The sequence below is a fragment of the Miniopterus schreibersii genome (genome assembly GCF_964146895.1).
Source record: "Miniopterus schreibersii genome assembly, chromosome: 9".
Taxonomy (NCBI): domain Eukaryota; kingdom Metazoa; phylum Chordata; class Mammalia; order Chiroptera; family Miniopteridae; genus Miniopterus; species Miniopterus schreibersii.
This window is the reverse complement of record NC_138118.1, coordinates 43822726-43835095: the sequence shown is the minus strand read 5'-3', so window position 1 is coordinate 43835095 and position 12370 is coordinate 43822726. Positions and strand designations below refer to the sequence as shown.

General features: G+C 43.3%; 2 pseudogenes across 2 annotated transcripts; one reads left to right on the top strand and one right to left on the bottom strand.

Moving 5' to 3' along the window:
* Window positions 1-3429: 3429 nt before the first annotated feature.
* On the bottom strand, window positions 3430-5963 carry LOC308561602 (eukaryotic translation initiation factor 2A pseudogene; annotated as a pseudogene). The gene is made up of 2 exons: window positions 5927-5963; window positions 3430-4552 (listed from the first exon to the last, which is right to left on the bottom strand). The product of its transcript is annotated as a eukaryotic translation initiation factor 2A pseudogene (transcript).
* A 798-nt stretch (window positions 5964-6761) lies between these two features.
* On the top strand, window positions 6762-7978 carry LOC308561642 (poly(rC)-binding protein 2 pseudogene; annotated as a pseudogene). Its single transcript has one exon. The product of its transcript is annotated as a poly(rC)-binding protein 2 pseudogene (transcript).
* Window positions 7979-12370: the final 4392 nt, after the last annotated feature.

Below are 12370 nucleotides of genomic sequence, written 5' to 3'. Positions count from 1 at the left end.
GTCAGTGATAATGGAGTATAAATTAAATATCCACTTTGGAAAATGATTTGGAATTATCTTGGTAATATAAACATGTTTCTACACTATGACCCAGAAATTCTATTCCTAGAGGAACACTTGTATACATGTACCAGGAGATATGTACAAGAATGTTCACAGCAACTCTGTTCATACTAGGAAACACTGACAACAGCCCAAAGGTCATCAGAGTAGAATGGATTAAAGAAACTGTAGTAGAATACGTAATGGAATACAATAAAGCATTGCAGCAATGCTTTGTAGCTACTTGCAACAATATGCGTGAACCTCAAAAACACAGTCTCCCTAACCAATTTGGCTCAGTGGTTAGAGCGTCAGCCTGTAGAGTGAAGGGTCCTGGGTTCGATTCTGACCAAGGGCATGTACCTCAATTGCAGGCTTGATCTCCAACCCTGGTCAGGGTGCGTGCAGTAGGCAACCAATCGATGTGTCTCTTTCACATCGATGTTTCTTTCTCTCTCTGTTTTTCTCTCTCCCTTCCACTCTCTCTGAAAAGCAATGGAAAAAATATCCTCAGGTGAGGACTTAAAAAAACCCCCCAAAACCAAACAAAAAAAAACCATTTTGTCTCAAGAAAGTATATTGTATGAATCAATTTATATAAAGTTAAACATACAAAACTAAGCAATATATTGTTTACAGATTTAAACATGTAGGAAATCTTAAGAAAGGCAAGGGAATTGTACATACAAAATTCAGCATAGTGTTTGCCTTGGAGGTGAGAAGAAAGGGATTGGGTTTATGGAGGAGCACTCCAGGGGTAATGGTAATGAGATTTTTCTTTACCTGAGTGGTGGGTGCATATGTGCTCATGGATTATGATTCTTTATACCTTCTATGTATTTTATAATTTTAAAAATCAACTCAGCATTTATAATATTTTTAAGCAATTGAAAAATAAAGACTGGGAAGAGAGGCCAGAAACTCAAAGCCAGGAGACTGAACCAAGCCTGAAAACAGAAGAAGGTAGCCAAGGTGCTAGGGACATGGTGGGGATTGAGTCTTCAGAGGTCAGGCCTACCTTGAGAATTCTGTGCCCTGAGCATCTGGGAAAACTAGAGAAGGAGACTTTATGAATAGTGGCTGCTCTGTCTTCAAAGTCTGGAGGAGGTGTTCTGTGGAAGGAAGGAGCTCATTCTCTGAAGTGACCATGGCTTAGGTTTGTAAGGAGAATACTTCAGAATAACGTAGGAGAGTGCTTTGTAAACTTCTAGCAGCAGAATCCTTTAAAGAAATCGTAAGTGGTCCTGGCCCGTGTGGCTCAGTTGATTATCATGTGGTGCACCAAAAAGTGGCTGGTTTCATTTCTGGTCAGGGCACATACCCAGGTTTTGGGTTTGGTCCCAGGGTGCGTGTGGGAGGCAACTGTCCATGTTTCTCTCTCACATAGATGTTTCTCTCTCTCCCTCTCTCTCTAAAATCAATAAAAACATAAAAAAAAAAGAAAAGAAAAAGAAATCGTAAGTGGAATCCCCACGTGTAGAACAGATAGAAGAGAGTACTACACTGGATTCACAGGGGCCCATTATCTAAGCTACTTTAGCTGTGCTTTTCTCACAGAGGCATGGCTGGCAGCCTGAGTGATTCTGATGACAGAATTAACTGGAGACTGGGGAGTCCTGACAGAACTAAGCTGACAAAGCAGGTGCATTGCTCCATAGCTTGTGGACCTGAGGGCCTGCTTGGACCTCTAACACCTCTCCCTTCTCTAATTCCTTGCCCTCCATCTCCTTATTGTCATTAATCCTTTCAGTGGGTTTAGGGAGAATTTGAAAACTACTGATGTGGGCTCTTATTCCTCAGTGTGTTTTGATCCATCCTTTGGGGACTTGCTTTATGTTCCAGATATGAAGCACAAACAGCAAACCTAAATTAAGTGCCCTCCTCTAAATTATGATCACCTAAATGCTTGACCCTTTAGGGTTGACTAAATATGTGCAATCACTTAGGAAAGTGACTGTGGCCCAGCACAGCAGAAGCCAGACTATGGCAGTGGGACTAAAATGGAGAGGGACCCTTCAGAGGGGATAATGGCCATAGAAAGCAGAAGAGGAGGACCTGAGTCACAACAAACAGGGGGCTGGTCATGATGTCCTTTGACTGAGTGGCCTAGGAAAAACAAAGTAAAAAATGTAAGGATTGATCCTCATGAAGGGAGAGAGACTATGTGTCTCCAGAGAGACAGTGATTTCTGCTCGGTGCTCCAGGCTCAAGATATTTGGTCTTTTGCTTGAGAACTTTACTTATTCTCCAGGAGTTACTCAGTCTCTGAATAAATAGCTCTAATCTTTGAACCTCAAATGACACTGAAATTGCAACAATTGAATTCACTCTGCCTATGACGTCAGACCCAGGAGAGCACATTGGACCCTGCTGACATCTTTCCAAGTTGCTGATAGTTTTTGTTCCTAGGAGCCTGTGTACCTTTGTCTGTTCAGCACTCCCTTTCACCACATACCTCAGGCAGCTAGGGCCCTAAATTTCCAGTTCCTCTGGAAATCATGCTAAAGAGAAGTGTCCAGATGCCACCTAGTGGAGCCAGCTATTCTCTGCTGAAGCCATCTCTTAAGCCAGTTTGGACTTAATCATCATGAACATCATCATCCTAACACTTCTCCCTTCTCTGACTCCTTGCCCTCCATTTCCTTATTGTCACTAATCCTTTCAGTGGTTTGGGGGAGAAACTCCAGTAAAAGGCATTAATGCAGTGGTTCTCAACCAGGACTGCACATAAGAACTGCCTGAGTCCTTTAAGAAGCACTGGCTTTGGCCATGAAATGGAATCTCTTGGGATGGGGCCTGAATATTGAGAGTTTTATTGTTGTTGTTGTTGTTTTGAACAGCTTTATTAATATTTAAAAAACTGTATCTATTTAAGTTGTACTCTTTTTTTTTTTTAATTTAAAATGTCTTTACTGCGATAAATGGCGATGGAAGGAGACTTGACTTGGGGTGCTGAACACACAGTACAATATTCAGATGATGTATTGTAGAATTGTATACCTGAAACCTGTATAATTTTATTGACCAATGTCACCCCAATAAATTCAATAAAAAGAACATTATTAAAAAAATAAAATGTCTTTATTCATTTATATGGAAGATACCATCCCCTACTAAAAAACAATGACATTTGTCTTTCAATCTGTCAAACTTAGCTAAAAAATTCATGTGTCCCTTTTTTATATCATATGTTAACATGATATAGGATAAAGGATGCAAAGATCAATTTAATAGGACTTAATAAATAATTTTACACATATGGAAAAGTGGTTAAAATTATAGATGAATGTTAAATGTGGACACATGAATATTCTGTATACACCAGTGAACTTAATAGAAGATGTGTTTTCACTGATTTCTGGTAACCAACTTGCTTTCTGTGAATCTTTAAATACCCAGTTCCAAATCTTCCGACTCCTGGAGAAGGGCTTTTTCTTTTTGAATTTTCTCCAACTGATTTCTTTCTAGCTGTTTTCCAGTTGCTGCTTGTTCTTTCAGTTGTTCGATTGCTTTCAATTTCTTCTTTAGGTTCTTGATTTTCTTGTCTGCCTCAAGCTCTCCAGAAGTTGACTAAGAGACAATATTTTGTGCTGAGCTCCGCGGGGCAGGAGTAGGTGCCAAATCTAGACTCTTGTCACTTCTTGCTTCCTGCTTTGCAGCTTTCTTAGCTTCATGTTTCCTTTGATTTTTAAGGGCTGTTTTTGATAATGTCTTATTTCCTGGTTGTGGTTTCATATTCTGAGGTGGTTCCTCCTCATGCAGTTTGGAATTGGTGTTTGGTTTACTTATTAAAGCTGGGGGTCTAGAAGACGTTGCAGCTTTAGGTTCTTCACTGGGTACGTCACTTGCAACTGCTTGGTAAGTTAATGTTTTTGCTGGAAATATTTCATCTAAAAATGGCTGCCAAGAAACTTGCCATAGTTCTGCATTGACGGCACATCATACTTGTGCAAGACAGAGCCAGTATAATGCCAAGTCTGTACCCATTATTGGCACGTAACCTGGGAGCAGATGTGGCTTTTAAACATGCTCACCATCTGGGCACCAAGCACAATATGTAGAATCAGAGGCCACTGGTTTAGAAATGTTTGTAGTTTTTAACACCCCACACTTCTATATGTCCCCTCAGATTTCCACATCCAGCTAGTACAAACATGTCCATGAGGGTTACAGTAGGCTACATTATGAGGACCAGTTCAAAAATCAAACACAGGATCACATTTCAAGTTGCAAGTTGTAGCTTTGGCAGACATAAAACCATAAACAGCACAAAACACAGTAGAACTAGAATTCCAAACTACATCATAGATGGGGCTACTTTTTGGTACTTGCACTACAGCACTTTCTCCGTTTGTTGCAATGAAACGCAGCATTTGTTCCCCATAGTAGGAAGCTTCTGTCTTATCAACATCTGTACCAGTTATTACCAACACAGCAGTAGCTTTTTTATTCCATGGCATTGTAACCTTATTCACCTTAAAGAAACTTCTATTGGCTAAAGCTGCAGTACCTTGTCAGTGACATTGATAATATTTATTTTTTCTCCTTTGCCCCAGGCAAACAAGGTCCCATCCTTACTAAAGGTATAGACTTTGTAATTTCCCCCAGATTGCCTTGGAAACACTGTTCTTTCTGTAAAATGTGTTGGTCCATTAACTGTGTACAGTCCTTCTGATCATCAGACTGTTAAGAGTCTGATGGCACCATCTTGTCCCAGAAAGTAAGGTGTTACTCTTGATATATGTATATATCCATAAAATCATCACTGCATTCAAGATAAGGAATATATCCATCACACCCAGTTTCCCTGTGTTCCCTTCTAGTTCTTCCCTCCCACCCCTCCTTAACCCTGCCTCTTCCACTATCACCAGGCAACTACTGACGAGATATCTTTAACTCTAGATTAGTTTACATTGCCTAGGATTTTATATAAATGGAACCATATAGTCTGCACATTTTTTTTGGTCTGATCTTTCGCTCAACATAATTATTTTTGACATTCATGCATGTTGTTGCATGTATCAACTTCATTCCTCTTTTTTGCTAAGTAAGATTCCATGGATAAACAATTTGTTTATCCATTTGCCTGTTGATGGACATTTGTGTTGTTTTCAGTTTGGAGCTTTTACAAATAAATCTGCTATGAACATTTGTGTGATCTTTGTGTGGACATATGATTTCATTTCTCTTGGGTAAATATCTAGGAATGTGATGTCTGGATCATGTAATAAGGGTATGTTTAACATTTATTTTTAATTAATTAATTAATTAATTAATAATATGCCTTTATTGATTTTAGAGAGAGGGGAGAGGGAGAGAGAGAAATAGAAACATCAATGATGAGAGTCATTGATCGGCTGCCTCCTGCATGCCCTTGACTGGGGATGGAGCACACAATCCCCGCATGTGCCCTGACCGGGAATCAAACTGTGACCTCCAGGTCCATGGGTCGACACTCAACCACTGAGCCACGCCGGCCTGGCTGTATGTTTAACTTTTAAAGAAACTGCCAACTTTTTTTCCAAAGTGGCTGCAGCATTTTACATTCCTAAACTGGTAGCTATTAAGGGCTTCACAGGTGATCCTAGTGCAAAGCCGCGGCTGAGACCCTGCATTAGGTGAAGCTGTGAGGGTGGAGCTGAGGGCCTGGGGAAATGCCGGTGAGGAGTCCTGAGAGTCGGGGAGCCCCGGACCCTGCTTGGTACCGCAGGGCCGCAGGCAGCCTCAACCCGGCACGCGCCGGAATCTCCTGGGGAGCCTTTAGAAAATAGGGCGCCTGCTCCTTCGCAGCACCCCCAGTCTGGGGGCAGGGTTCCAGGAAGAAGGGGTGCTATCCCAGGCATCAACTTTTAAACAGCTTTCGGGGTGATTCTAGAGCACAGACCTGGTTTGCCCAGGGTCGCGGGGAAGGGGGTTTCCATGCCGTGAAACTTTCAATGATGAAACTGGGAAAGTCCCAGATCAACCTACCACTTGGTCGTTATGACTGTGAACCACTAGCCTAAAGAGTTTGGCTTTGGGCCCAGACCAGCAGAGGCAGCAGCCGAGGTGGGGGAGCCGCGGCCTGCGCCCTCTCCCGGACTCTACCTGCCCCGCGGGACCTTTCCCCCGCCCTCCCCCTCCTCCACCCTCCTCCCTCCTCCCCTCCCCCTCCACCCTCCTCCCCCTCCTCCCCCGCCCTCCCCCTCCTCCACCCTCCTCCCCCTCCTCCCCCGCCCTCCCCCTCCTCCACCCTCCTCCCCCTCCTCCCCCTCCATCCCCCTCCTCCCCCTCCTCCCCCTCCTCCTCCCCACCCCCTTCCTCCATTTCCCCTCCCCTTCCCCCTCCTTCCCTCCTCCATCCCACACCCACCTCTTTCCTCCTCCAGCCCCCTCCCTCCTCCCCTCCTCCTCCCCCTTCCTCCCTCCTCCCCTCCTCCTCCCTCCCCCTCCCCTCCTCCTCCATCCCCCACCCCCCTCCTTCCTCCTCCAGCCCCCTTTCTCTTCCCCTCCTCCTCCCCTTCCTCCCTCCTCCCCTCCTCCTCCCCTTCCTCCCTCCTCCCCTCCTCCTCCTCCCCCTCCCTCCTCCTCCTCCCTCCTTCCCTCCTCACCCTCCTCCTCCACCCCCACCCCCTCCCTCCTCCTCCTCCTCTTCCATCCCTCCCTTCCTCCTCCACCCGCCTGAGGGGGAGGGGGCTCGCCTTCCCACCTGCCCCTATTGTTCGCCCCTGGCCTCCCGCCCTTCCCCTTCCCTCCTGCTCCTCCTTTCCCCTCAGTCGCCTCCGGCCTCCAGTTTTTGGCTTTTACCGCCCCCTCCACCAGTCACCAAAGACTTGACCGCTCAAAGTCCAGCTCCCCAGAAAACTGCTGGAGGTGGACACCAGTGTGTTTGAAGGTGGATTAAATGTCACTCTCACCATCTGGCTACTTATGCATGGAAAGGAAGTTGGCAGTATCATCGGAAAGAGAGGAGAATCAGTTAAGAAGATGCACGAGGAGAGTGGTGCCCGTATCAACATCTCAGAAGGGAATTGTCTTGAGAGAATTGTCACTTTGGCTGGACCCACTAATGCCATCTTGAAAACCTTTGCTATGATCATTGGCAAACTGGAAGAGGACATCAGCAGCTCTATGACCAATAGCACAGCTGCCAGTAGACCCCCAGTCACCCCGAGGCTGGTGGTCCCTGCTGGTCAGTGTGGCTCTCTCATTGGGAAAGGTGGTTGCAAGATCAAGGAAATACAGAGTACAGGGGCTCAGGTCCAGGTGGCAGGGGATATGCCCCCCAACTCAACTGAGCGGGCCATCGCTATTGCTGACATTCCGCAATCCTTCACTGAGTGTGTGAAACAGATCTGCGTGGTCATGTTGGTTGGAATCCCCCCGAAGGGCGTGACCATCCCGTATGGGCCCAAGCCGTCCAGTTCTCTGGTCATCTTTGCAGTAATCAGGCCAGGCACAGCAAGGCAGCGACCGTGCGAGCTTTCCCCACACTACCCTGTCCACGTGCCTCAACCCTGACCTGGAGGGACCACCTCTAGAGGCCTATACCCTCAAGGACAGTATGCCATCCCACAGCCAGATTTGACCAAGCTGCACCAGTTGGCAATGCAACAGTCTCCTTTGCCCATGACGCATGAGAACACCGGATTCAGTGGCATTAAATCCAGCTCTGCAGCGGAGAAAGGCTATTGGGCAGGTTTGGATGCATCTGCTCAGACTACCTCTCTTGAACTCACCATTCCAAATTATTTGATTGGCTGCATAACCGGTGTCAAGGCACCAAAATCAATGAGATCCGTCAGATGTCTGGGGCACAGATCAAAATTGCGAACTTAGTGGAAGGATCTACTGATAGGCAGGTTACCATCACTGGATCTACTGCTAGCATTAGCCTGGCTCAATATCTAATCAATGTCAGGCTTTCTTAGGAGACAGGTGGCATGGGGAGCAGTTAGAACAATGCAGATTCATCCCTTTCTGCTGTTCACCACCACCCATGATCCATCTATGTAGTTTCTGAACAGTGAGCGATTCCAGGTTTTAAATAGTTCGTAAATTTTCAGTTTGTACACACTTTATTAGCCACTTGATTTTTTAGTTAAAGCATTTTAAATCCTTTCTCTGTTAAGCTGTTATTGCTGAGATCCATATTTAGTTTTAAAAGCTTCTCCCTGTTGGTTTTTGTGTTTTTTTGGCTCATGAAAATTTTTTTTGTCATGGAAATGTAAGAGTGGAATATTAATACATTTCAGTTTAGTTCTGTAATGTCAGGAACTTTTCAAAAAAATTAAAAGATGGACTGGAGCTTTTTTTTTTTGAATAGAAACTGGATGCCACAGTGATTCATGTGTGTGTTTTTTTGTTTTGTTCGTTTTAAATTTTTTTTTAAAGAGTTCAGCTTTGGTATTGGATAGACTTGTCAAGTTGCCTGTCGACCTTGAAGTTATAGCTCTGGGTCAGTATGTATGTTTGGGGGGAGCATGAATAAAAGGGAAAGGGGGCATGGGCGGTCAGAACAGATTGTGAGCTGATCGCCTCTCTCCGTTTCCTATTTCAATTAGAGACAATTCAGAGATGCCTCAGCCAAGAGTTTTAATTGCTGTTAAAAAGGAGGGGAAAAATAACAAGCACTTTCTTTCTCTGAGAAAATATATGGTGAGGAAGTGTACTGTAGTGGCCTCAGGAGCCAGACTGCCTCACTTTATTTTATTTTATTTATATTTATTTATTTTTAAAAAATATATCTTTATTGATTTCAGAGAGAGGAAAGGAGAGGGAGAGAGAGATAGAAACATCAATGATGAGAGAGTCATTGATCGAGCCCGCAACCCGGGCATGTGCCCTGACCGGGAATCGAACCCCGATCACCTGGATCCTAGGTCGACTCTCAACCGCCGAGCCACACCCAGCGGGGCAAGACTGCCTCACTTTAAAGGCCAGTTTTACCACTGACCATTAATAACTATGTGATTTTGGGCAAAATGCCTAAATTCTCTGCCTCAGTTTCCTCATGGATATGGTAAGAATAATATATCTACCTCACAGGGTATGTCTTGAGTACTGAAAGAGTTAATATATGTAAAGATTTAAAAAAAAAAAAAATGGTGCTGGGGCCCTAGCTGATTTGGCTCAGTGGTTAGAGTGTCAGCCCATGGACTGAAGGGTCCTAGGTTCGATTCTGGCCAAGGGCCCATATCTGGGTTGCAGGCTCCATCCCTGGCCCTGGTCGGGGTGCATGTGGGAGGCAATCAATCGAAGCATTCCTATCACATCAATGTTTCTCTCTATCTTCCACTCTCTCAGAAAAGCAATGGGGGGAAAATGGTGCTGGGCATGTATTAAGTGCTATATAAGTATTTGCTATTATATCTTAATAGACTTGTTAAAATGAGAAGAAGGGGGACATTGTGACTAAATACAGTCTCTATAACCTGTGTCCACAGTCTGTCCTACTTGGTTTCTTTTTTTTTCTTTTTTAAAAAATATATCTTTATTGATTTCAGAGAGAGGAAAGGAGAGAGAGAGAGAGAGAGAGAGAAACATCAATGAGGAGAGAGTCATTGATCAAACCTGCAACCCGGGCATGTGCCCTGACAAGGAATCGAACCCCAATCTCCTGGATCCTAGGTTGACGCTCAACCGCTGAGCCATGCCTGGCCGGGCCTACTTGGTTTCTTATTGAAAGATTTTTTTGGGGTAACATTTCAGATTTTGTGTTGCAGCTTTAAAAAAACTACAGACTCTAGCCCTGGTTGTTCAGTGGCTAGAGCAATTCTTAGTCAAGGGCCTGTACCTGGGTTGTAGGTTCCATCCCTGGCCCCGGTCGGGGCGCATGCGGGAGGAAACCAATCGGTGTCTCTCTCACATTGATATTTCTCTCTTTCTCTTTCTCTCTCCCTCTACCTCTCCCTCTCCCTCTCCCCTCCCTTCTTCCCTTCTACTCTCTCTAAAAAACTCAATGGAAAAAGTATCCTCAGATGAGGATTAACCAAAAACCCCAAAAACCTACAGACACTTCATTCTGTGTGGCAATGTAGGAGGAACCGAAGGTATATTTAGTATACCTTTATGTCGTTGATGATATTGATAGGTTCTGCAACTTTAGGTGTTTTGCCCAAGATCACAAACAGGTCCTGCGACTTTAACCAATTTTACCATAGGCTAATTGTGATAAACAAGAGTTAAGTTCCTATGGCACTTCACCAACGTTATAAGGAAGTGACATTGAATGAAACGATGTTATTCGAGGACCTGCTGTACAGTTAATATTGTTGTGCAAATCATGAGAAAGGCACAGGCTTGGAACCTGATAATTTTATTTTCACCAAGTTGTTTTATTGGTGAGCTGCATTTTAGAGTTTTAAAAAAACCAGAATACAGTTCTGTAGTGACCCCGTATTAGTCAGGAGCCTGTTTTAGCTTTGCAACTGTATGCTTTAACAGGTATCCAGGTTAGTTGAGCTCAAGTCTCAAAAGTTAATAACTCAGTCTGGGTGAAATGGTAACATTTAATTATCTGAAGTAGTGCCAAATCTTCTCAGAAGCAGTGTCCAGCTTTTCCTAAAAAGGCAAAAAATGCTAAAAATATTTTAAAACACTAACTTAAATCCATTTTACAAAACATGAAAGTATAGAAAATATTGAGTGGCCACAGTACAAAGGATGTCAGGAGAAGACGGGGATAGTGGATCTAGTCCTATGGTACCCCCTTTATAGCACTTTATTAATTAAAAAAATTCTGAAATAGTTTAAGACTCACAAGAAGTTTCAAAATAGTACAAAGAGTTTCCATGTACCTTTCGGCTCTTCCCAGTGATATCATCTTACATAATAACCATGTACCATCGCCAATGTCAAACTAGGAAGTCAACATTAGTATACACTGCTACTAACTCAGGTATGGACTACATTTGGATTTCACCAGTTTTTACAGGAAGACTTTTTTTTTTAATCCTGTTGTTTCATTTTTAAAGCTACTTTTGTATTTTAGAATATCGTATTATAAACTGCGTCTAAATTTAGCTCCTATCACACCAAATAGGTCTATTTAAGCTTTAATTAGGTCCACCAAATTGAAGCCCAGAACAAAATTTATGAACATTATTTGAGCTTTCTAAATTATTTGTATGCAGGATGACCTTAGATGATCTCCTGTTTACAAAATTTACACCCGGAGTCAAGGACCCTTTTGCAAGAGGCTTCCCCACTTACTAGTTCAGTGATCTTGACCAAATGACTCGAACTCTCTAAACTTTGCTTTTTCTCATCTGTAAAATTAGGGTAATAATTTCATTTACCTCACACAGTTATTACAAGGATTATATTAGAAAAGATGTGAAACAATAATATCAGTTTACTATTACTATTACTACTACTACTACTGCCATCACCACCATCACCACCAGTATCACTGCCACCCTTACTAGGGGAAAATTCTTTGAGTCACTTTCTTGATATTAGAGCAGTGCAGGTATGGCTTAGAGCTGGGAGTCTGCTCCGGGTGCAGCCAGAAGTCTTGACTCTCCTAGAAGTTGGCAGTTGGCAGGTCCAACGGTGTGGTTTCTCCTGGCTGGATGGTGGCCAGGTGCATACAATCTAGACTTCCCTGGCTGCATGTCCCAAAATACTACTATTGCATTGATACCTATGGGTTTTGTGATTGTCTTGCAACCTAGTCACCCTTGAATGGAAGAGTATATTAGGTTCCAAATGAAACATTTGGAGCACAGCCCACAGAGTGGGGATTGCTTATACAGAAAGATAGATAATTGCTTGTATATTATTTTTGAAACTAAGTCATCCACTTTGCCCCAATGCTCTTTTCAAGCAGAAATAAGTTTAAAAGAAAAATAAATAGTAAAAAAAATTGTTGGTTTGAATGTTGGTCATTTCCAAGTGACAGCAAAATTCTCCTTGTAGGCCTTACTAAGGGATTAAATTATTTCATGTAGTTTAGCATGAATTAATCTAGTATTGCTGGTCATAAGCATGTATATTTTATCAGTCAGAATCAAGGTGTGCTGGAGTTGGCTTGCCCAGGCTCACAAGAGTCAGTTGCACATCTCTCTTTCCCCTCTGCATTCAGCAAGATTCTGCTGGTAGCTTGAAGTTGGCCATGGTGGGCATATGAACATCACAGAAATCAGCAAATGCTTCCCCAGTCACCCTCAAAGCTGGCGTTTCACATTTACCAGCAAACAATTGACTCCAGTTTTTAATTGAACAAACATTTATCATGCCAACTGTATGCCCACCACTATTTTAGGAACTATATAGCATTGAATAAAACAGACCACTGGAACTTTTAAAGGGGTCCCTAAAGATAAATTTGAAGTCCAAGGAAACAT